The 22927-nt window shown below is 38.1% G+C and overlaps 1 non-coding gene and 1 pseudogene across 1 annotated transcript; one reads left to right on the forward strand and one right to left on the reverse strand.

Moving 5' to 3' along the window:
- The first annotated feature begins 310 nt into the window (after positions 1–310).
- On the forward strand, positions 311–1053 carry LOC132368077 (glucosamine-6-phosphate isomerase 2-like; annotated as a pseudogene).
- Positions 1054–22206: 21153 nt separating this feature from the next.
- LOC132368315 (U6 spliceosomal RNA) lies at positions 22207–22313 on the reverse strand. Its single transcript, XR_009504053.1, has one exon. It is a non-coding gene; the product is annotated as a U6 spliceosomal RNA (small nuclear RNA).
- Between the last annotated feature and the right edge of the window lie 614 nt (positions 22314–22927).

The raw sequence follows: 22927 nt of genomic DNA on the forward strand, positions 1-22927 counted from the left end.
ACATGAGAGGTTTCAAGACAGAAAAGTAAAACGAGGTATATATGCCATCCTGAGCTAAGGAATGGAATAGGGGCCTGGGGCTTCCAAGGACAGGAGGATCATTCACAGGATGATAAGAAGAGCAGATATTTGGTAATTAGCTGTTCACCCTGCCATATAGATGGGGCCACTTAGATAAAATGTATCTCTGGTAATAACTCTTTTCCTGGGAAAAAATCCCCAATTAAATTAATCTAGGTAGTTAAGGGAGGGGCAGTAGTTTCTCTTGAGTTCACAGAGTCTTCATTGCTTTTCACTCAAAATAATCCACATGCCAAGGTGGCACATCCTGGGGAGGCCTGTTCCAAATGCCTACAAGTATCTTATAAAAAATCTAATAGAACATCACAAGAATGGAGACTTTTTTTTCAAATATGTAAAGACATCTAAAATGCATGAACGTATACAATTTCCCAGCAATCATCCTGAAAGCTACCATTCTTTCTTTTTTTCTTTTTCTTTCTTTTTTTTTTTTTTTTTTGGCCACGTGGCTTGCGGGACCTTAGGTCCCTGACCAGGGATCAAATCCAGGCCCCCTGCAGCGGAAGCATGGAGTCCTAACCACTGGACCGCCAGGGAATTCCCCTGAAAGCTACCATTCTTACATGTGGAATAACTTTTTTAAACACATTGACATAGATCTTAAGAATACTCATATCTTTGATGGGAATGCTGCAGATTTACAAACAGAATGTGATGCATTTGAAAAGAAAGTATAAATAAGCTGGAGGAATAGATCTATATTTTGGAAGTAATGATCCTCCTAACAGACACACATGAGGCATTTGTCCTGCACAAGGCAATGGAGGAAGGAGTCTGGCACGTGTGGATGGTTTCCCCTTTCCGTCAGCATCTCTGAACTATTTTTGTGTATGATGAAGATGCTATTTTAGGACTAAGAGTTAAAACTGTGAACTGCTTAAAGGTTTAATGTATGTACCCAATAAACTTGTGGATCCACTATACACTATGATAGAATTTGAAGTGGATTGGAGCAAAATTTTGCTTGAATAAACAGAATACTTTTTATAAGATGTAGATGAATTTCAGCTATGTAGTATGATGAAACATGGGGGATTTCTAAGATTGTCATTTTTAAAAGTCCAATTATCTATTTGTTAAGCACTCCATATTTAGAATGTATCTATTTTACACTAGGACTTAGGAGTTAGCTTTCATGACTGATCAGCTGTTTATTATAAATAAATATCTTAATTACAAATAAACATTATTATACATAGTTAGCCTATAAAACAACACAGAAGTGAAGTATCTGCCAGTGTAATAAATTTTAAAAGTCACTTTAAAGGTGGAAATTCTGTACATCAAGTACTATTCAGGATGTAACTCCAGTGGCATAATGTACATAGGTGTATATTTTTAAATTATATGAAGGCACTACAAGCCTTTCAGGTATCAACTATCACTGCAAACCTTAATTTTGGAATGATATCTTTATATTTCCTCTGCATTATACACAAACTTTTTTCTATATAATTGCCTTAGTCGTCTGCCTACAGTGGCATCTGGACATAGAATATATTGTTGGTGAAGGAAAGCTGAAGAGAAGACAGTACCTAAAAGTACAGTTTATGTCCTTTTGAAAAGTATGTATAGTGCATATTTTTGGTGCACCTTCTTCTTTAGCATCTTTTTAAGAAATGTGCTTTTATTTTTATTTAATGACTTGGGATCATGTCCTTAATATAAATAGCTTGGCTATTATGAGCTTTATACTAATAGCACACTAAGGAAATTCTTTTGATGAAAAATTTCTGATTGTTGTTAAACTTCATAAATGATTAATTTTATTCTTTATATACTGAAAAATGTCTAAAAGAATAATATCATGAAGTATACATAAAAGGAATTACTGTAAACTACTTTCGATTGCCATAGCAATTTGCATTTTAAATTGCAAATATATTGTTTTCTACCTTTAACTCAAAGCTCATAATAAATAAAGAGCTAGCTGGAAGATCTTAGGGTGTGCTATAAAATGATCTATTCCAGTACCCAAAGCCATCAGCATCAGATTCTCCATCCCCTTTCTGGAAATGCTCTGCTCTGCCAGGAGAGGGCACCATTGCCTACCAGGCAAAGAGAGTCAAAGGCTTACTATTAAGTACATCTGCTTCTAGCTCTTGGTTTCTTTCTCTTTGAAGAAATAACCCAGCCAGTGTGGGTATGATTGGGGGTAGGTCGCTACAGCACTTGTGTGGAAATTCAAGCTTTTCTATAATGCCCCTGATCATTTCAATACCCAGAAGAGCCTAAGTTCAGCCTTATCCCTGCTGGGAACACAGAGTATAATTATAATTGAATGATTGTTTTTAGAGGCTGCTGGCAAAACGGACAGAGTGAGAGTTGAGGACATGATTTTATGTTTGAGGCAGGTCATGCAACAAAAATAAGACAAGGCCTGGGGGTCAGGAGACCTGGTTCTATTTTCAGCTAGACCAATTCCTGAGTAACTTCATACAAGCAAAGAGAGAGAACCAAGTTCTGTATATATTTAGAAGCTTTGCCCTGGATTTTATTATGCATGCTCAATATAAGGACTCATATTTCTTTTACTTTGCTGTCATAATTATGAAAATTTGTGTTTCTATCACTTAAATATTAATTAAATATTTGGTATGGAAGAATACATTCATATTTTTTATGCACAGTATGTTTAAAGATTTAACTGCAGTTACCATTCAGAATGCAATATTAATATAATTCATAATTCCCTAATTTTTAATCTAGCAAAGAACAGATAGCAATGGCTGAGGTTACTGAAGAAATTTGAAAACTTGTGCATATTTGATTCAATATTTCTTTGAGACTCTCCTAAAAATAGGCATGCAATGCCTCAAGATAAAAATGCCCAAGTTGGGACTTCTCCAGTTTGCCAGTGGTAAAGAATCCACCTTCCAATGCAGGGGATATGGGTTTGATTCCTGGTCGGGGAACTAAGATCCAACATGCCATGGGGCAACTAAGCCCACATGCCACAACTACCAAGGCCGCGCGCCTCACTGAGAGACACCGGGTGCCGCAAACTACAGAGCCCACGCGGTCTGGAGCCCACATGCCACAACTAGAGAGAAGCCCGCGTGCCGCAACGAAGATCCCGGGTGCCGCAACTAAGACCCGAAGCAGCCATAAATAAATAAATAACAATTAAAAAACAAAAAAAAAGCCCAAGTTTCCAGAGGCAGAATTTTATATGGAGGGAAAAAAACCCACATTGTTGAATTGTTCAAAATATTAGACAAAATATATGTGAAGGGGCTGGCATGTAATAAATGGTCTGTTTTTCTGTTTATTCATAACGTTTTATGAGTGACGGCTGCAGTTGAAGTAGCTCTCTCTAGCTCATAAGTCTAACCTGAAAACAATAGGACTATCTCATGTGCAGGTTCATCATGTTGTCATGCCTGAAAGACAAATCCTGCTCCGAAGAGCCATAAAGAGTTATACAGATCTTAACTCTGGGTCTCATTGCACAACACACAACAAAACTTTATAAACCTCTTTCTTAGCAAACACCCACCTTTCCTTTCCTTTTCCCCAATATCAGTTTCTCTAACTTCTTCAATCATTCTCCTTAAAACACTCACCATTCCAGCCTTCCTTCTCAGTTCTCTTGCTCCCTATTTTTCTCTTTCCTCGGGTAGTTCCTTGCACTTGCTTCTGTAGTATAATTCACGTTTCTTCAGCATTGCGTCTCTTCCATTTCATCTCTCAGCAAAAGATAACCCCTGGAAAGTGAAGGAAAGGGAAAGACTGCATTTCTATCTATACAACATAAGAAGTGATGGGGGAAATTCCCTGGCAGTCCAGTGATTAGGACTCCACGCTTCCACTGCAGGGGGCACGGGTTCAATCCTTGGTTGCAGATCTAAGACCCCATGAGCTGTACGGTGCAGCCAAAAAAAAAGTGATGGGAATATCATACTGCCAAAAAGAGAAGGGAAAGAATAGGAGAGAAAGAAACTACTTCTGTAAAGAGATACTTGGCAAAATGATGTTTACTTTTGTTAGATTTGACGTCAGCCAAATTTGACACTACCTGGCTAAACTACATTATCAAAATCACAAATAGAGTCAGAAACTCCTTGACCTGGAAGAGTTCATTAAGTCCAAATGCAACATTTTACACATCAGAAGCTGAGACTCAGAAGGGTATTGGATTGTCCATAATTCCCTCATTGGTCACAAAGGTGGGATCAGAATTCAGATCCATTTACCCTGACCTCCTTTGCCCATTACAGCATACTTTCTTGCGCTAAGTGTTTAGCTACAGCATTTGCATTTTAGTGAGATCTTACATAAGAAAAGCCAAAATCTTAAAACAGAAATAAAATCATCTTTCTTAGGATTTTCTCCCCCTGCTGCAATTATAGAAAAACTTTTCTGCCTATACAGAGAATAAACATTCAATATTAAAGTATTTATTAATTGCAAATATTTTTCATCCAAGTGAAACACTATAAATACTTCAGAAAAATAGTTTATATATTTTTATAAAAGGTGATTTTGCAAATATTTGGGAAACCAAAGGTAGGTAACATTACATTAGTTTACTAAAATAAAATACAACTACAGAAATTTTTTAAATTAATCATCTCCATTTCTTTGATAAGAAACATAATGAACTTTTTTTCTCCTTTACCATCGATGGCTTTGTTCTCAGATCACGTACAGACCTTCATGAGAAGTAGTAAGTTCTGAGTAGAACATATTTTCCAGCACAGCTATAGGCACTAGGAATACAAAGATGAGTGTGCCGTTCTCTTGAGCACAACAACCTAGCCATACTTACTCTTGATTACTGAAACCATCTGACCAACCAGAATGACTTGCTCCTCTCTAACAACCTGTAAATAATTCCACAAAAATGTTTCAAGTTTTTCTTCCCAGAAGGTGAAAAAAAAGTCTGCTCCAACAATACCTCTACTGTATGAAACACAAAATATGATACATTCCATTCTTATCAAAATATTGCTGCACAGTAGCATTTACCTTGACTTTCCTGGCAGCATACTTATGATACCTATGAAATAAACAGTTATTGGAAATATTCCCTATCATAACTGCAAAAGGCAGGATAACCACTTTTCTTCTCTGAAAAAAAAAAAAGATATAAAGGTTTTTCTGCTCCAGGATGAGTATTATCATCTGCAAGCTGAAAAACTGAGTCTGGGATGGCATCATAGCTTTTGTGCAAGTAACAAGAAAAAAAATTATACATGCACAAATGACTTAATTATGATTATCTTCATCTGGGAACAAATCTGACTGTATATGAATCTTTGCAACTTTAGCTTGGTTTAAATTAAGGCAATGTGTGGTGGTCAACCGCCTGTATTTAAGTGTAAAGGTGAAATGCTAACATTTTTCACTTATCACATTGGCAAAGATTGTACGTGCTAACTCCCCATGTTAGTCGGGACACTGAGAAACTGGCTCTCTAATACACCATTGGTGGGAATGTAAACTGGCATAACCTTGCTGGAAGGCAATTTGGCAGTAGATATCAAAGCTTTAAAACTAGGAACTAATGCTATGTTTCAACAATTGTGCTTTTAAGACTTTGTTTTTGAATACAATCACAGTTAAGCAAAAAAGAGGTTTATCACCACATTACATAAAAAAGCAAAAAGCTGAAGAGCACTTAAACATCCAGCAATAGGGTTATAAGCATAGGATGGAATACTATGCAGCTGCTAAAAATAGTGTTAAATAAGATTTAATGGTATACAAAAATGTCTATGATGTATTTTAAGAAAAAAAATATAATACACACAAGTAGAATCCATATACATATGTTTTAAAATCTGTAAAGAATATATATAACAGGGAATTCCCTGGTGGTCTAGTGGTTAGGGCTCTGCACTCTCACTGCCGAGGGCCCAATCCTTGGTCAGGGAACTAATCCCACAAGCCACGTGGGGTGGCCAAAAATAAAACAATAAATAAAATAAAATAAAATTTAAAAAAAGAGGGACTTGGGCTTCCCTGGTGGCGCAGTGGTTGAGAATCTGCCTGCCAATGCAGGGGACACGGGTTTGAGCCCTGGTCTGGGAAGATCCCACATGCCGCGGAGCAACTAGGCCTGTGAGCCACAACTACTGAGCCTGCGCGTCTGGAGCCTGTGCTCCACAACAAGAGAGGCCGCGATAATGAGAGGCCCGCGCACCGTGATGAAGAGTGGCCCCCACTTGCTGCAACGGGGGAAGGCCCTCGCACAGAAACGAAGACCCAACACAGCTATAAATAAATAAATTAATTAATTAAAAAAAAAAAAAAAGAGGGACTTCCCTGGTGGTCCAGTGGGTAAGACCCTGTGCTCCCAGTGCAGGGGGCCTGGGTTCAATCCCTGGTCAGGGAACTAGATCCCACATGCATACCGCCACTAAGAAGTCCACATGCCACGACTAAGAAGCCCGCATGCCGCAACCAACATCCTGCGTGCTGCAACTAAGACCCGGGGCAGCCTAAATAAATAAATTATATGTATATATATATAAAACAAAAACTTCCTGATGAGTCCCCCAGGATGGTAATCTAATAGTTGGCATTTATTTTCTTCTTTGTATTTGTCTGTACTTTCTAAATTTTCTACAATAAATATGTAGTACTTTTGCAATTAAGAAAAATAATATTTCTTTTCTTTAAAGCCTGGTCTTTCTCAGTTGATTGTCCCAATGTGATGACATGTATTTAGGAGAAAGTTTGCAACAGTGTGCAACTGTCTTCAGATCACACTTGCTGTTGCACATTTATGCAAGCCATTTGTCACCCTTGGCTCTGGAGCTCAGCACAGAGCTTCCTTTCCTTTAGCAACATGCAATCAATCCAAGGAGGAGTGCCTCAGTGGACTGGCCCCAAGCCATCTACCCTTCCAAAACCCTGTTAGAGGAGCAGAAAAGCCAGTTCCCCCACTAATAGGTAGATGGTGAAACATCCTCTTGGCTCCTGTAAATCCAGCCATATTGGTTCAGACACAGCTGAGAAAAAGGCAAGCAAGTTCCCTAAGGCCAGGCAAAACTAGTCCTCTCTTAAGGGAGTGTTGTTCCATGCCAGCTGGCATTTCCTGCAATGCCCTCAGCTTTTTTCAAGGGTGAACAATGGGCAAAAAAGTAGAGGCTGTAAACTTGAGACCTGAGCATCTCAACTGGAGAGGAGATAGGCATTGAGCCCTGTGAATACACTGTCAGGAAGCAAAGGATTCCATATGACAGCAAAGTAGAAAGAGCTCTGGATTACGAATTAGGAGCCCTGGGTGCTAGTGATGTCTTCCTTACTCCCCTCTTCGAATTTCAGTTCCTTCTATAAAGTAGTGGGGTGAGAAGTACACAGATTAGAAGAGCTATAAAGTTGCTTCTAGCCTTCAAAACCTTTATAACGATTTATAATGAGGTTATACAATATACATTTCATTCACTAAAAATTTACTCAATGCCTACTGTACCAGGCAAGCAGGAGCCAAGGTGAAAAAAAACATTTTGCCTACCCTTAGGACTTACAGTCCAAAGCACTGACAAATTTCCCAGCTCCGATATGTATAATTATTCACTATTACATTTATTTAAGAAAATATTTTTCAGCAAGATTGAATTTTCTCTTTTGCTAATATAGCTTCTTATCCCACTGTCAACAAGCAATGTGTCTACTATATACTGGGAGGCAATATAGGTGTGGGTTAAAGGCATGAGATAGAATCAGAATTCCAGTTAAATCTGAGCTTTACCTCATGCTAACTGGAGAAGCTTGGAAAAATTACTTAAATTCTCTCAGCTTCAGTTTCTTCATCAAAATAGGATTAATAATAATACCTACTTCCTAGGGTAATTATAGAGAGAAAATGACTTGAAGCATGCCAAGTAAGTTCTCATAAATCATTCTTATTTGTTGTTAATATGTAAAGTATAAAAATAATTTTAGGCCATTATCAAAAAATCTACGAACAATAAATGCTGGAGAGGGTATGGAGAAAAGGGAACCCGCCTACACTGTTGGTGGGAATGTAAACTGGTACAGCCACTATGGAGAACAGTATGGAGGTTCCTTAAAAAACTAAAAATAGAGCTACCATATGATCCAGCAATCCTACTTTTGGGCATATATCTGGAGAAAACCATAATTCAAAAAGATCCATGTACCCCAATGTTCATTGCAGCACTATTTACAATAGCCAGGACATGGAAGCAACCTAAATGTCCATTGCTGGAGGAATGGATAAAGAGGATGTGGTACATATATACAATGGAATATTACTCAGCCATAAAAAAGAATGAAATAATGCCATTTGCAGCAACATGGATGGACCTAGAGATTGTCATACCAAGTAAGTCAGACAGAGAAAGACAAATATCATATGATATCGCTTATATGTGGAATCTAAAAAAAATGGTACAAATGGGGGACTTCCCCGGTGGCGCAGCGGTTAAGAATCTGCCTGCCAATGCAGGGGATGTGGGTTCAAGCCCTGGTCTGGGAAGATCCCACATGCCACGGAGCAACTAAGCCTGTGCACCACAACTACTGAGCCTGCGCTCTAGAGCCCGTGAGCCACAACTACTGAGCCCGTGCGCCACAACTACTGAAGCCCACACGCCCTAGAGCCCATGCTCCGCAACAAAAGAAGCCACTACAATGAGAAGCCCGCGCACCACAGCAAAGAGTAGCCTCCACTCGCAGCAACCAGAGAAAGCCCGCGTGCAGCAACAAAGACCCAACGCAGCCAAAAATAAAAAAATAAACATAAATAAATAAATAAGATTTTTTTTTTAAATGGTACAAATGAACCTATTTACAAAATAGAAATAGAGTCACAGATGTAGAAAACAAACTTATGGTTACCAAAGGGGGAAAGCAGGGGTGGGGGGAAAGGGATAAACTGGGAGATTGGGATTGACATATACATACTACTATATATAAAATAGATAACTAATAAGAATCTACTGTATAGCACAGGGAACTCTACTCAATACTCTGTATATAGGGAATAGAATCTAAAAAATAGTGGATATATGTATATATATAACTGATTCACCTTTCTGTACAGCAGAAATAAACAAAACACTGTAAATCAACTATACTCCAATAAAAATTAATTTAAAAAATTTTTTTAAATTAAAATAATTTTAATGTCAGTTTAAAGGTACAGATTTTTAGGATTTTAGATTAAAAGGGACCTTAGAAATAATCAATTTCATTTCGATTCTCTCGTTTTATAGTAACGCAAAGACATTGAATAGAGCTCTGGGACCCCTTATTCTCCTTACACATCCCAGGAATTAATTAGGTAACGTAAAGTGCTTTTCTGAGAAAAAAAAATTTCCTAAATCATGTGGATATTATTGCTATGATTTCTATTATTTTGAACCTTCTATTTGCCATTTACTGAAATTTGACTGCTGTTTCAGAGAGTCTTTCCAAAAAGAATATGGTATTTTGGCTAAATAGCTCAATTGATCTTTGCCCCAGCTTCTCCAAGTAGACTTAGAATCTCCCTCTCTGTGTGTATATACCATGAAGCCTGTTTTCTCTCTTGGTTTTACTAGCCATTTATAGCTAGTTAGAAAAAAATAATTTCAAGTTTAGATAAGCCAAGTTTGTTTCATTGACTCCAGTCAGACAAAAACACCTCCTCTGGAAATCAAGTCTCTAGATATTCGACAGTATCTGCAGGACAATAAGATAAAAGGAAAGGGAGCTCATAGAGAACAGAGAGAAAGCAAACTAACATTTTCCCATGCTTTCCCTGCAGCCAGGGATTCACTTAATCCTCACAATGACCCTGTGAATTAGATATTACTATCCCCACTGCAGGTAAAAAAGCTGAGGGCCAGAGAGCAATTTGTGTGAAGTCACCCAGACAGGAAATGATGGAGCCTGAATTTGAACCCAGGCCAGTCTGTTTCCAAACTCTTTCCAGTAAATCAGCCACATTCTCTCCCACCCATGGTCTTCACGGCATTCAACTGATAAGAGTACTTCTTAATGCAAAAAATAAAAAAATAAAAATAAAGGATTCCTACAAGATGGCGTAGTCACACTTTTGGAGAAAAGAGATCCGTTATGCAATTCACTAGAAGTATGTTGAATGTCTAGAAGGTACTACCAAGACATTGCACTTCAATCACTAAGAATCATCTAAAGTGATGTTTTAGTCCTTCCTAATAAGATTTTCTTGTATTATGTATTATGATTCTTGTATCATAAGAAGAGAGAGAAACTTAATGGATAAAGACATAGAAAGAATTGTATACATTTTATTTCTATAACAATTTTTCTCTAAATCCAATCTCCTTGCAATTGATCGAATCATTTTTCGTGGACTTTTCAGGGTAAATGTTTTGTATTTTCCTTCACCTCCCTCTTCTGGTTTTGTTTTCAAAGCATTTTTCCAGTCCACTTACAGTTCAGAACAGATGTAGATGCTGGCCTGCTCCCAGAATCTTGCTGCTATATCACGACTCCACCATTCCCCATGGACTTAGTAGTGCCAAAGTAGAAAATGACTTCAACCCACAGCAGAATCTGTGTTGCAGCCAATCCAATATAAGTCCAAAGGAATCAATCCTATTTGCAGCTTTTTATTCTTCATTTCAGTATGCTGAGAATGTGTAGTATGTTGATTTTGATGATTTATAGAGTATTCTCTCCTCCACTGCCCCAAAATTGTCATTTGTCAATTCTCCAGACTGGAAGAGCAGCAAAAAGAGAAAAGTGTTCAGAAAACCTGAGACAAGCAGATAAAAAGGAACTCAACAAGAAAATAACGGTAAATCATTTAAAATGTGATAAAGTTAGAGTATATGAACCGGAAGATTAATACAACATAACTTTGGGTTACTCAGCACGTACTAATGTCAGCAGTATCATTTCCCCATCACTTACAGGTACAGGAAACAGTACAATGTTGATAAAGAGCAGATGAGAAGGGAATGGCTGTCAGTAACTCAGCCTTTTATTACAACAAAGCTACTCCAGAAAACTCTGACTCAAAAAACTACAGTGTGCAACAAACAGCAGGAACACAAAGAGACAAAAAAATATTGTTACCACCTTCAATTCCAGGGACATTTGGACAATATCTAATTGAAAAGCCCTGGACTAGGTGCAGCTGATCATCTTCATTATAGATCAAGCAAAAGCATCAAGCGGTTTCCATACGGCAGATTTTGAGCCTCAAAGAACCTGTCTCTTCAGGGTTGTCTTTCTCACTTGTTTCAATATATTTAGGCTAAGTTCTGACATTCCCCCAAACGAGCTTACTGACCTCATTCATTATTCTGTCGACTAAAAAAATTATTCACAACCTAAAAGTTGAGAGTTATGTTTTATTTGGCAGGAATTTTTAGGACTTCAGGCCCGGGAGGCAGCATCACAAGTAACCCTGAGAAAACTGCTCCGAGGAGGCAATGGGGGGAGCCAGGTTAAATAGAAGTTTTGCAACAAAGGGCAGGTAGTCAGGAACATCAAAAGATTATCGTGAATTAAAGAAAACCAGATATCCCAAGTTAAGGAATTTAGCGCTTTTCTGTGTATGGGAAGATGCAAGAGTCGGGGCTCACTGAAATCATTCCTTTGATATGCACCTCAGCTGTCTTCGGGCCATTATCCCGTGTTTTCACATCCTGAGTTTCCTCAGGGCTCACCATAGGGAATGGCTGCAGTCTGATGGCTGCTAGATAGCAGGTATTCTTTTCCTTCCTGAGTTCCTTCAGGGCTCACCAGCTCACAGCTGGCAGTGGCTGCAATCGCTGATGACTGTGACATCCTTTGTTAACTGATATGGCAGGAAATATTGCATTTCTCAATTCATTCACCAAATATTTGTTGAGCTCCTACTTACTAGGGTCAGACACTGTCTGAGGCACCAGAATAGAGTACTGAATAAAAAAGACAAGGCATTCATTCCAGAATCATACTGCTTATGTTCTCAAAAGACAAATTTTAAGCATGTGATCTATTTCATCAGTGTAGAAACTACTTAGTCCTCACAAGTGTATTTCAAAGTGAATATGTTTTACTGCCAATGTCCATATTTTTCTTCTTCAAGGGATCTGTTCATTTTTTAGCCACAAAACATATTGTCTTAAATCGTAGTAAAAACAAGCAATGAAAACATGGAACTTTTAGAAGAGTCATTTATTGCTATAAACTCTGCTAAGCTTGCCCTATCCTAAAATCTCCATAGAATGAAAACATAAAAATCCAAAGGGACACACATTCACCAAAGGGGCACACTGGTCTTTGACTCATATAACGCTCAAGAAATAACTTAGTTTTTTATTAACATTTGATGAACTTTGACAAATTAGCATGAAGGACTAAATGAAATGACCTATTTTAACAGGAAGGCTAAGCAAATGGCACAGAAAATAACGTGTAACTGAAAAGGAGTAGGATTTGACACCCCAAAGTATACCTCTTTGGCATAAGGATTATCTTAGGTTGGTTATTTCTGAGAAGCTGCAGACACAGGAGAATCTCTGAAAACAGAGCAGAAGTTGCCCTTTTGTGAAGGAAATTTATGTGTATAGGGATATCTCCATTTGTAAGGATTTTTCCCTTTGCAACCAGGAAGAGAAGGATAAGACTTCTAATCTCTAGAAACTCTTTACCAATAGAGAGGATTCCTTTTAAATGTGCATAACAACCTTACCCTTGTTTACGGTGCTTTTCCTGGTAACCTTTCATTACAGGCTCCCCCACTCCCACCCCAAACATCTTTCTTTTGTCACTAGCTGAAGATGGTATTTAAGGTGGTAGCTTGGGCCATTTTGAGGAGTTAATCAGTTTTCCTGGGTTTCTCCCATGTGTACAGGAGGTATACATGTTATTCATGTTATTTGTTTTTCTTTTCTTAATCTGTCTTTTATTACAGAAAGCTATGGGGAAGGAAAAATAATTTTCCCTCTACCCTTCTAGGTTCTTGACTGAAAGCTCCCCTTAAAAACCATCTTCAGCTAAAGACAAAAGAAAGATGTTGGGGGGTGGGGGAAACTGGTTATGGGAGGTTACCAGGAAAAGCACAGTAAACAAGGGTATGCTTATTATGTAGATTTAAATAGAACCTTCTGCATTCATAAAGAGTTTCTAGAGATTAGAGTCTCATCCTTCTCTTCCTGGGTACAGAGAGGGAGACATTCTTACAAATGAAGATTTCCCTTATAAATGTAAATATCTCTTACAAAAAGGTAACTTCTATTTAGTTTTCAGAGCTTCCCCTGTGTCTGCTGTTTCTTAAAAATGACATGTTCAAGATAATCCTTATGCCAAAGAGGCATATATTGGGCTGGCATATTCTGCTCCCCTTCAGGGGTCTCAGGCAAGAACCCAGAAGGGTAGAGGGAAAATTATTTTTCCTCCTCTGCTTAACTCTCTTATAAGGGATGTTGGACTAAAGTGTACCCTTTTTATAGATGGGGAAACTGAGACTTCCAAGAGGTAAAGTGACTGGCTCCAAAACACAGAATTAGAGTTAAGGTAAGGAGGTCACTGGGGTGGGGAGAGCTCTATGGTAACAACGATGACCACTAGATTTCAGCTCCTCATCAGTAAAGGTTCACATCCTTCTCACGGAGGAAAAAAAAAAAAAAAAAAAGGAGAGCAGCCAGAAGCCAAGTTTCAGCTAGGAACAATGGGAAGCAGCAGCAAATTGAGAGTCATTATGGCCACTTCAAAAGGCAAAACGTGAGGAACCGGCATGGCCAAGCAAATAAAAATGTATCTTTGAGCACAAGAGGACAGAAATCAGGATTTCAGACTCTGGGGTGCAATGATGAATAAGACATGGGGGGATCTGTTCTCCAAGAACTCTGAGTCTAGTAGAGGAAACAGACTAATTACAGTATGTGAGAAAAGGGCACAGGAGTCAAAATGAGAAAACAGTCAGCCCAGGGGAGTCAGGTGATAAGTCAAATAACATAGGCATCATACAGGAGGGATTATATACTGGGTATCAAAGTATAAATAGAAATTTTCCAGGTAGAAAGTAGGTGAAGACCATAGCATTCTAACTTAGAGAACAGCAAGTGCAATGGTAATGAACTGAAATCATGTATTGATATTATGGCTAAAGCTTAAACACCATAGGGAGAAAGAGTAGGAGATGAGTCTGAAGAAGTAAGTAAGGGCTTTGGACATTATTCTGAGGAAGCCAGTGATGTTTTTGTTTTGATTGTTTAACCTTGTTTTGAAAATTATTTCAAACTTATAGAAAAGTTGCAGCGGTAAGAAAAGTACATAGAACACCTGCATATCTTTTACCCAGATTCACCCATTAACATTCTGTCCCATTTGCTTTATCATTTTCTCTCTCTCTCTGAAGGACAGGGAAGAGCAGAACCCAGGTTTTGGGACTGGATAACTGAATGGTGGAGGCCCTGCCAGGACAGACAGTAATGATAACAGCACAACAATATGAATAACTTACATATTATGTATGCTAGTTATATGCAAGGCACTGTTCTAAATGCTTTAGATATAGTAACTTATTTAATCCTCAAAACAACCTTATGAGGTTAGTTTACTTATTAACTTCATTTTACAGATAAGAAAAATAGATATTTCAAGGGGAAAGATGATGGAGTCAGTTTTTGAGAGAGTAAGCAACACCTACTCATTCTAGAAACTTCCAAGAAAAGGGCAAGAGACATTTATGACAAACCCACAGCCAATATAATACTCAATGTGAAAATATGAAAGGCTTCCCACTAAATTCTGGAACAAGAGAAGGATGCCCATTCTTATCACTTCTGTTCAACGTAGTATTGGAAGTTCTAGTCACAGCAATCAGACAAGAAAAAGAAATAAAAGGGAAGATGACAATTGCAGATGACATGATACTCTATATAGAAAACCCTAATGACTCCACACAAAAACTATTAGGACTAATAAATGAATTCAGCAAAGTAGCAGGATACAAGATTAATATACAGAAATCTGTTGCATTTCTTTACGGTAACAATGAAATATCAGAAAGAGAAAGTGAAAAAAAAAAAATACTGTTGAAAATTGTGTCAAAAAAACACCAAAAACAAAAGCAAAAATACCGTAGGAATAGCCTAACCGAGGAGGTGAAAGACCTATATGCTGAAAACTATAAAACATTGATAAAGGAGATTGAAGATGATGCAAAGAAATGAAAAGATATCCTGTGCTCTTGGACTAGAAGAGTTAATAGTTAAAATGGCCATACTACCCAAAGCAACCTAAAGATTTAATGCAATCCCTATCAGATTATCTGTGACATTTTTAACAGAACTAGAAAAAATAATCCTAAAATTTATATGGAACCACAAAAGCAATCCTGAGGAAAAAGAATCAAGCTGGAGGCATAACCCTCCCAGACTTCAGACAATACTATTATAAAGCTGCAGTAAATGAAACAGTGTAGTACTGGCACAAAAACACACATATAGGTCAATGGAACAGAATAGAGAGCCAAGAAATAAACCCACACCCCTACGGTCAATTAATCTATGACAAAGGAGGCAAGAATATACAATGAAGAAAAGACAGTTTCCTCGGCAAGTGGTGTTGAGAAAGCTGGACAGCCTTATGTAAATCAATGTAGTTAGAACACACCCTCACACCATACACAAAAATAAACTCAAAATGGCTTAAAGATTCAACTATAAGACATGACACCATAAAACTCCCAGAAGAGAACATAGGCAAAACATTTTCAGACATAAATCATATCAATATTTTCTTAGATTGGTATCCCAAGGCAAAAGAAATAAAAGTAAAAATAAACAAATGGGACCTAATCAAACAAACACAGCAAAGGAAACCATCAATAAAATGAAAAGACAACCTATGAAATGGAAGAAAATATTTGCAAATGATGCAACAAGGGGTTAATTTCTAAAATACACAAAGAACTCATACAACTCAATATCAAAAAAACAAACAACCCAATAAAAAATGGTCAGAAGACCTAAATAGACATTTCTCCAAAGAAGACACACAGATGGCCAAGAGGTACATGAAAAGATGCTCAACATCGCTAATTATTAGAGAAATGCAAATCAAAACCACAATGAGAAATCACCTCACACTGGTCAGAATGGCCGTCATCTAACAGTCTACAAATAAATGCTAGAGAGGGTGTGTAGAAAAGGGAACCCTCCTACACTGTTGGTGGGAATGTAAATTGGTGTAGCCACTATGGAAAACAATATGGAGGTTCCTTAAAAAACTAAAAATAGAGCTACCATATGATCCAGCAATCCCACTTTTGGGCATATATCTGGAGAAAACCATAATTCAAAAAGATACATGGGGACTTCCCAGGTGGCATAGTGGTTAAGAATCCGCCTGCCAATGCAGGGGACACGGGTTCGAGCCCTGGTCTGGGAAGATCCCACATGCCACGGAGCAACTAGGCCCATGCACCACAACTACTGAGCCTGCGCTCTAGAGCCCGCATGCCACATCTACTGAGCCCACATGCTGCAACTGCTGAAGCCCGCACGCCTAGAGCCCGTGCTCCGCAACGAGAGAAGCCACCGCAATGAGAAGGCTGTGCACTGCAACAAAGAGTAGCCCCTGCTCACTGCAACTAGAGAAAGCCCGCGTGCAGCAACAAAGACCCAACGCAGCCAAAAGTAAAATAAAATAAATAAATTTATTTAAAAAAAAAAAAAAGATACATGTACCCCAATGTTCATTGCAGCACTATTTATGATAACCAAGGTGAAGAAACAACCCAAATGCCCATCAACAGATGATTGGTTTATGAAGATGTGAGATATATATTAATATATAGATATAGTTGTCTATATTAATATCTCACTCAATGGAATATTACTCAGCCATAAAAAATGAAAGATTCCCATTTGCAGCCACATGGATGAACCTAGATAATATTATACTAAGTGAGGTAAGTCAGACAGAGAAAGACAAATATATGATATCACTTATATGTGGAATCTAAAAAATAATACAAATGAATATATACATTTTATAAAACAGAAACAGACTCAGAGACATAGAAAACAAACTTATGGTTTCCAAAGGGGAAGGGGAGGGGAGCAGGGATAAATTAGAATACGGGATTAACAAATACAAACTACTATACATAAAATAGATAAGCAACAGGGATTTACTGTATAACACACAGAACAGTATTCAATATCTTGCAGTAATCTTATTGCATCTATATTCAATATCTTCCCTATAATGGAAAATAATCTGAAAAAAAAAATATATATATATAACTGAATCACTCTGCTGTACACCTGAGACTAACACAATACTGTAAATCAACTATACTGCAATTAAAAAAAGAAAAGAGCAAGAGAAATGTGGGAACTATGGGTCAAGAGATTATCTTAGAAAATTTGGAACATTTATCTTTCATTCACATCAGGAGATAGCTTGCCACTCTCTAAACCTCCAACCTTAGCTTGAGTGCTAAAGATTACATTAATTTTATATGTCTGTAATGCTGGAAATTATATATATATTATATTAATATAGCTTCAGCTCACATAGAAGAAAATTAAACCCAAAATACCAAAACGTAAGAGATGCTTTCAACCACAAATTTATTTCAAATTATGAAGTAAAATTAGACATGGAAATGGAAAACCAATTTTATTTGTATTTTAATATTCAAAATGGTTTTAAATTACTGAGATGGAAATCAGCATCTCTCCGTCGCCGCCTGGTGGCTTGGTTTAGTGATTTCCAAATTGATCAGATGGACAGACTTGACCTGAAGAACTTTATGAAATAGTTTCCAAGGCTGCATCTATGATCATAACAGGGTAGGAAAAGACCTATATTTTTAAAAAGCTCTCTGAAGTGATTTTGATGACCAGCCAGTGTAAAAACTGGCAGCGTAAAAATTATCTTTTTTTTTTTCAAGTTCACCTGAAACAACTTCATACACAGTTTTTAGAACAAGAAGGAAACTTAGAGGCCATTTTGTCCCGTTGTTTCATTTCACTTGTGAAGAGACTGAAACTAAAGCTGTGAAATGGCTTGTCCAAGGTCACAGTAAATGGCCAAACCCAGAGCAGAACCTAACATCTCTTGGCTCTAAATTCAGCATGATTAATTGGAACAATTCAGTCTAATCCAATCCATCTCCACCTGTTTATCCCTTAACTTACTGAGAGTTCAACAATGTCCCTACCCTCCACATCACTTCTGCCTAAGGAAAGCATGGGCAGAGTTGCCAACAGATATTCTTTGGAGAGAAATTCTTTCCTTTTAATATTTGGCATATCTTAAAGATTGATTTCAAGGAGGCAGGGGAAATTAAGCAGGATAAAATATTCCCTATAGGACAAGCCACTTCAACTGGTGGTCTCTTCCCTTCTCCAGGATCGGTCTACATCAGCTTTGAAGGAGGGCTGAGCAGGGACCCCTTCCCCCAAATATCAAAGTATCACCTCTCATTCTACATAATAAAGTTAATTATCCTTTGGGTCTAGAAATTTGAAAGTGCAGTTGAAAATACAGCTTCCTGGGAGGGGTTACAGGAAAAAACACCTTCCAGTCTGCCCCCAGGCAAGGATTAGTGAGTTAATCTGTAGAAAGATGGACTAAGGGGTGGGCAGGTGTTGAATGAGGAAAGGAATTTGGAAAGTGGGGAAATAGGCCTGGCAAAGTTTGTCTGCTTCACCATTTTGCAAGGGTTAGATCTGTTTATCCCCAACATAATTACATTTCTGGGATTCCTTTCAGTCCTTTCCCTCTGATCTCTTTCAGTGTCCACATCAACTTTGAGAAGTTCTGGGCTCATCTAAAATAAAACCTTGCCTTTTCAAAAGTCAGACCAGCAGCCTGGGCATCTCCTGTGAAAAATGCAGAATCTTGAGCCCCACCCCAAACCTACTGAAGCAGAATTGGCATTGTAACAAGATCCTGAAGTGATTCGTATGCAGGTTAAGGTTTAAGAGATACTGCTCTAAAAGATAAATTGCAGAATAGTGTGGCTGGAAGAGAAACAAATGTTACCTAGGCCAGTTCAGAGTTTTCTCAACTATATTAAAATCCAGGGTTTCATGAAGTGGTTCCATGATTCTAAGAAGCATAATTATGTTTTGCTGAAATCGTTGAATGTATAAATGTTTTAAGCTTGAGGACTGTATCAGAATTCAGTTTCTTTCTCTCTTCCTTTAAATTACACTCTTAACTTCACCTATGGTGGGGCATTTGTTTCTAAATGCAGTCAAAAAGAACTAGTTTGGACTTCCCTGGTGGCACAGTGGTTAAGAATCCACCTGCCAGTGCAGGGGACACGGGTTCGAGCCCTGGTCCGGGAAGATCCCACATGCTGCGGAGCAACTAAGCCCGTGAGCCACAACTACTGAGCCTGTGTGCTGCAACTACTGAAACCCGCGTGGCCTAGAGCCTGTGCTCTGCAACAAGAGAAGCCACCGCACTGAGTAGCCCGTGCACCCCAACGAAGAGTAGCCCCTGCTCGCTGCAACTAGAGAAAGCCCGTGGGCAGCAACGAAGACCCAACACAGCCAAAAATAAAATATAAATAAATAAATAAATTTATATTAAAAAAAAAAAAGAACTAGTTCAAGCATTGTCATTTGAAGTAGAAGCTGCAAGAAGCCAGCAACAGCTCTCAGCATGTAATGAGTTATGTGGACTTCAGCAAATTACATGGTTTTCTTGAATATTAATCACCACATCCGTAAGATGGAGACACTATTGTCTGTCCCTGTATACCTCCCAAAAGAGTAAAGGATCAAAAGAATTCCTAGTTTCTGGAAATAGCGCTGCTGATAACTTAGTGGCTCAGATCAGAAACGTAGAGGCCATTCTTGACTTCCCACATCAGGTCCATCACCAATTAATCTCAAGCTTATTACTTCTCCCACAACCTTCCATTTCTTTTATTCTCACTGCCACTAATCTAGACCAAACCACCACATATTTTTTCCTAAACCATGGCCTCCTCTGGGTGACCCCTGCCCCTGCTGCCCTTTAAGACATCATTTACTCTGAAACTAGAAGGATTTTTCAAAAAGCACTGTTTTGATCACAGATTTTCCCTACCTAGGACTCTTCAATGGCTTTCTAGGGCTTTTATGGGAAAGTTCCAAATCCTCCTGTGATTCATTCTGCTTCAGATCTGGCCTTTGCCACCTTCTTTACAATCTCTTCTCTTGCTGCTCTCTAGTTATATCATTTTTGAAAATCAGAACATCATGAAGAAACAATATGTCTCCCACTGTCCCTTTAACCTTTCATGTGACTGTTTCTTCTCTCACACTTAGATGAAAGTACCAGCAGTTGCAATAACTTTTTGGTTCCCTATTGGGTAATAGAAAATATTATGCTCACTTCCAATGTCAACACATTCTCAGTTCAATATTTCAAGACATCAAGTCCCATATGACACTGAAAACACTCAAGTTGATTCAAAATTGAATTGTGCCCCTCCCCCATGCTGGAGCCCAACGTGGGCTGGTTGCTTGTGGAAGAAGAGGGTGGGTCATAGTCTCTTCTCTTTTTCCCCACATGGTGCTCCCACCTCTCCCATCCACCTCCAATGTGCTAAACCTGGTTTCTGATTCCACCAGCGGGTTGAAGCAGGGGAAGAGAGAAGTGGTAAGGAAAGGGTTAAACTTCTTCCCTGGCTCATATTGTCTAAAGATGCCTCACCAAATGTAGACGTCAAGCTGCTGCCTGCTGACCTCTCTTCTGGCTCTGTAACTGCAGATGACTCCAGTTTTTAAAGCATGAGTTGACATCAGTCCACCACGCCCCCTAAACTCCTCAGGGTACATATTAAATTCTCCTACTGGTCCAAGGGAAGTCCTTCTCTCTAATCTGGAGATGAAAGGGAGCACCGCAGTCCCCTCCCCCTTGCAGAGGTTGGAGGAAATAACTCTGTCTCCAAAAAATCATCTCCACAAATCATTCCCTCATTTGGAATTCAGGAGTCAAATAACCAGGGATGTTTAATTTGAAATTACTATAAAGTGGTCTGTTGTAGAACTTGCTTCAGTTTCAGATCTCTCTTACCTTAAAGTCAAAGCTTGCATTTTAGCAACATATTGCATGGGATTTCTGTTGGTTTCTCAAACACACCACATTCTCATTGATTTCTGGCCTTTCAAACATGGTGTCTTCTCTTCTTCCACTCATTCATTTATGTTGGCACTACTCATGTATCTCCAATTCCTCAGCCACATGTCAGTATAAAAGGGTTGAGAAAGTAAAGATAAAGAGAGATACGAACTGTATTTATTTCATAGATAAGGAAATCAGAAAAGCCAATAAATACATGAAAAGATGCTCAACCAAATAAGTTATGTAGGAACTACAAATTAAAACTAATAGACACCACTTTCCACCTACCAGACCAGCAAACATGAGAAAGTATAACAATATCAAATGTTGAGAGGATATGTAAATACTTAGCTATTGCTGATACCAGTGTAAACTGGTCTAAACTCTTTAGAAGACAATTTGTCATTGCCTTATCAAGGTGAACATGTGTATACTCTGTGACTCAGAAATTTACTTCTAGGTAGTAGCATAATGCTCAGGAGATATGTACAAGGATGTTCATGATAGCACTATTTGTGATGGTCAAAAACGGGGAACAATCCAAATGCCCATTGACAGAAATAATAGATTAAGGTATGTTCATACAATAGAATACTATACCTCAGTAAAAATGAATGAACCACAGCTGTATGTGACAAAATGGATAAATCTCGGGAACATAACGTTAAATTTTAAAAAAGCAAGTTGCAGAAGAATACTTGAAGTATAATACATATGAAGTTAAAAACAAAGTTAATAAAATATTTTGCACATGCATATACATAGACATGTAATAAAACCATACAGAAAAGCAAGGGGAAAATAAAAAATTTAAGACAGTGGTAATTTCTGGATAAAGAGATTCTTTATATATATATTATATATATATGAAGAAATTTTATATACATGGGTGATGGGCACATATGTGTTTATTTTATTATATTCTTTAACTTACCTATTTTTATTCATATTTTTTATATAAATGACATATCCATAAATTATTTTACATGCATAAAATATTTGATTTTAAAAGTATGGTTTTACTCATTTCTCCATTTATCTGCCATAATCAGTTGTCTCTGTCTGTTATTTCAAGGTAGGACCTATGATTCCTTTTTTTTTTTTTTTTTTAATATGAAATGCTTCACGAATTTGCATGTCATCCTTGCGCAGGGGCCATGCTAATCTTCTCTGTATCGTTCCAATTTTAGTATATGTGTTGCCGAAGCGAGCACGGACCTATGATTCTTGACTATCAACCTGTTTCAGGGCCAAAGTCTGAACCCCAGTTCTGAGGAGCCATTTTGCCTCCATACTAAGTCCAGTATTAGACAGCAGGGAAAGTAGGATAAGAATTACGTTCTAGTCCTGGCTCTGCCATTTATCAGCTGTACAATTTCAGGAATCTCAGCCTCAGTTTTCTTGCCTACAAAATGGGACAATACAACTCCAACCTTGGACTTGCTGTGGAGGATTAAATGAGACAAACCTTCACAAAGTACTCAGGACGTTAATAAGTGCTCAGAACATGTTAATGTCCTTCTGCATTATGAAAGCAGTAGGTAAGAGGCTGTGTTCAAAATGGTGCACAACCATTACTGTTATTTACAAGTTAAACTGAAGCCTGGGCACTACTTTCTTTAACTCACTATTTCATTTGACAGACATTCATTGAATGGTTACTAGGCACCAGATATTTTGATGATGGGTCAGTAGCTTCAGCCTCTTAAGTGAAAAATGGCATTTGTTCTAACCTCAGGGCTAGGCCTAATGAAGAGATTTCTGACCCAAGGCATGCACAACATGAGAATTGAGTTACAGGGACTTAGGCTGTGAGCAAGTAAAATGT

Source organism: Balaenoptera ricei, chromosome 6 (assembly GCF_028023285.1).
Source record: "Balaenoptera ricei isolate mBalRic1 chromosome 6, mBalRic1.hap2, whole genome shotgun sequence".
NCBI lineage: Eukaryota > Metazoa > Chordata > Mammalia > Artiodactyla > Balaenopteridae > Balaenoptera > Balaenoptera ricei.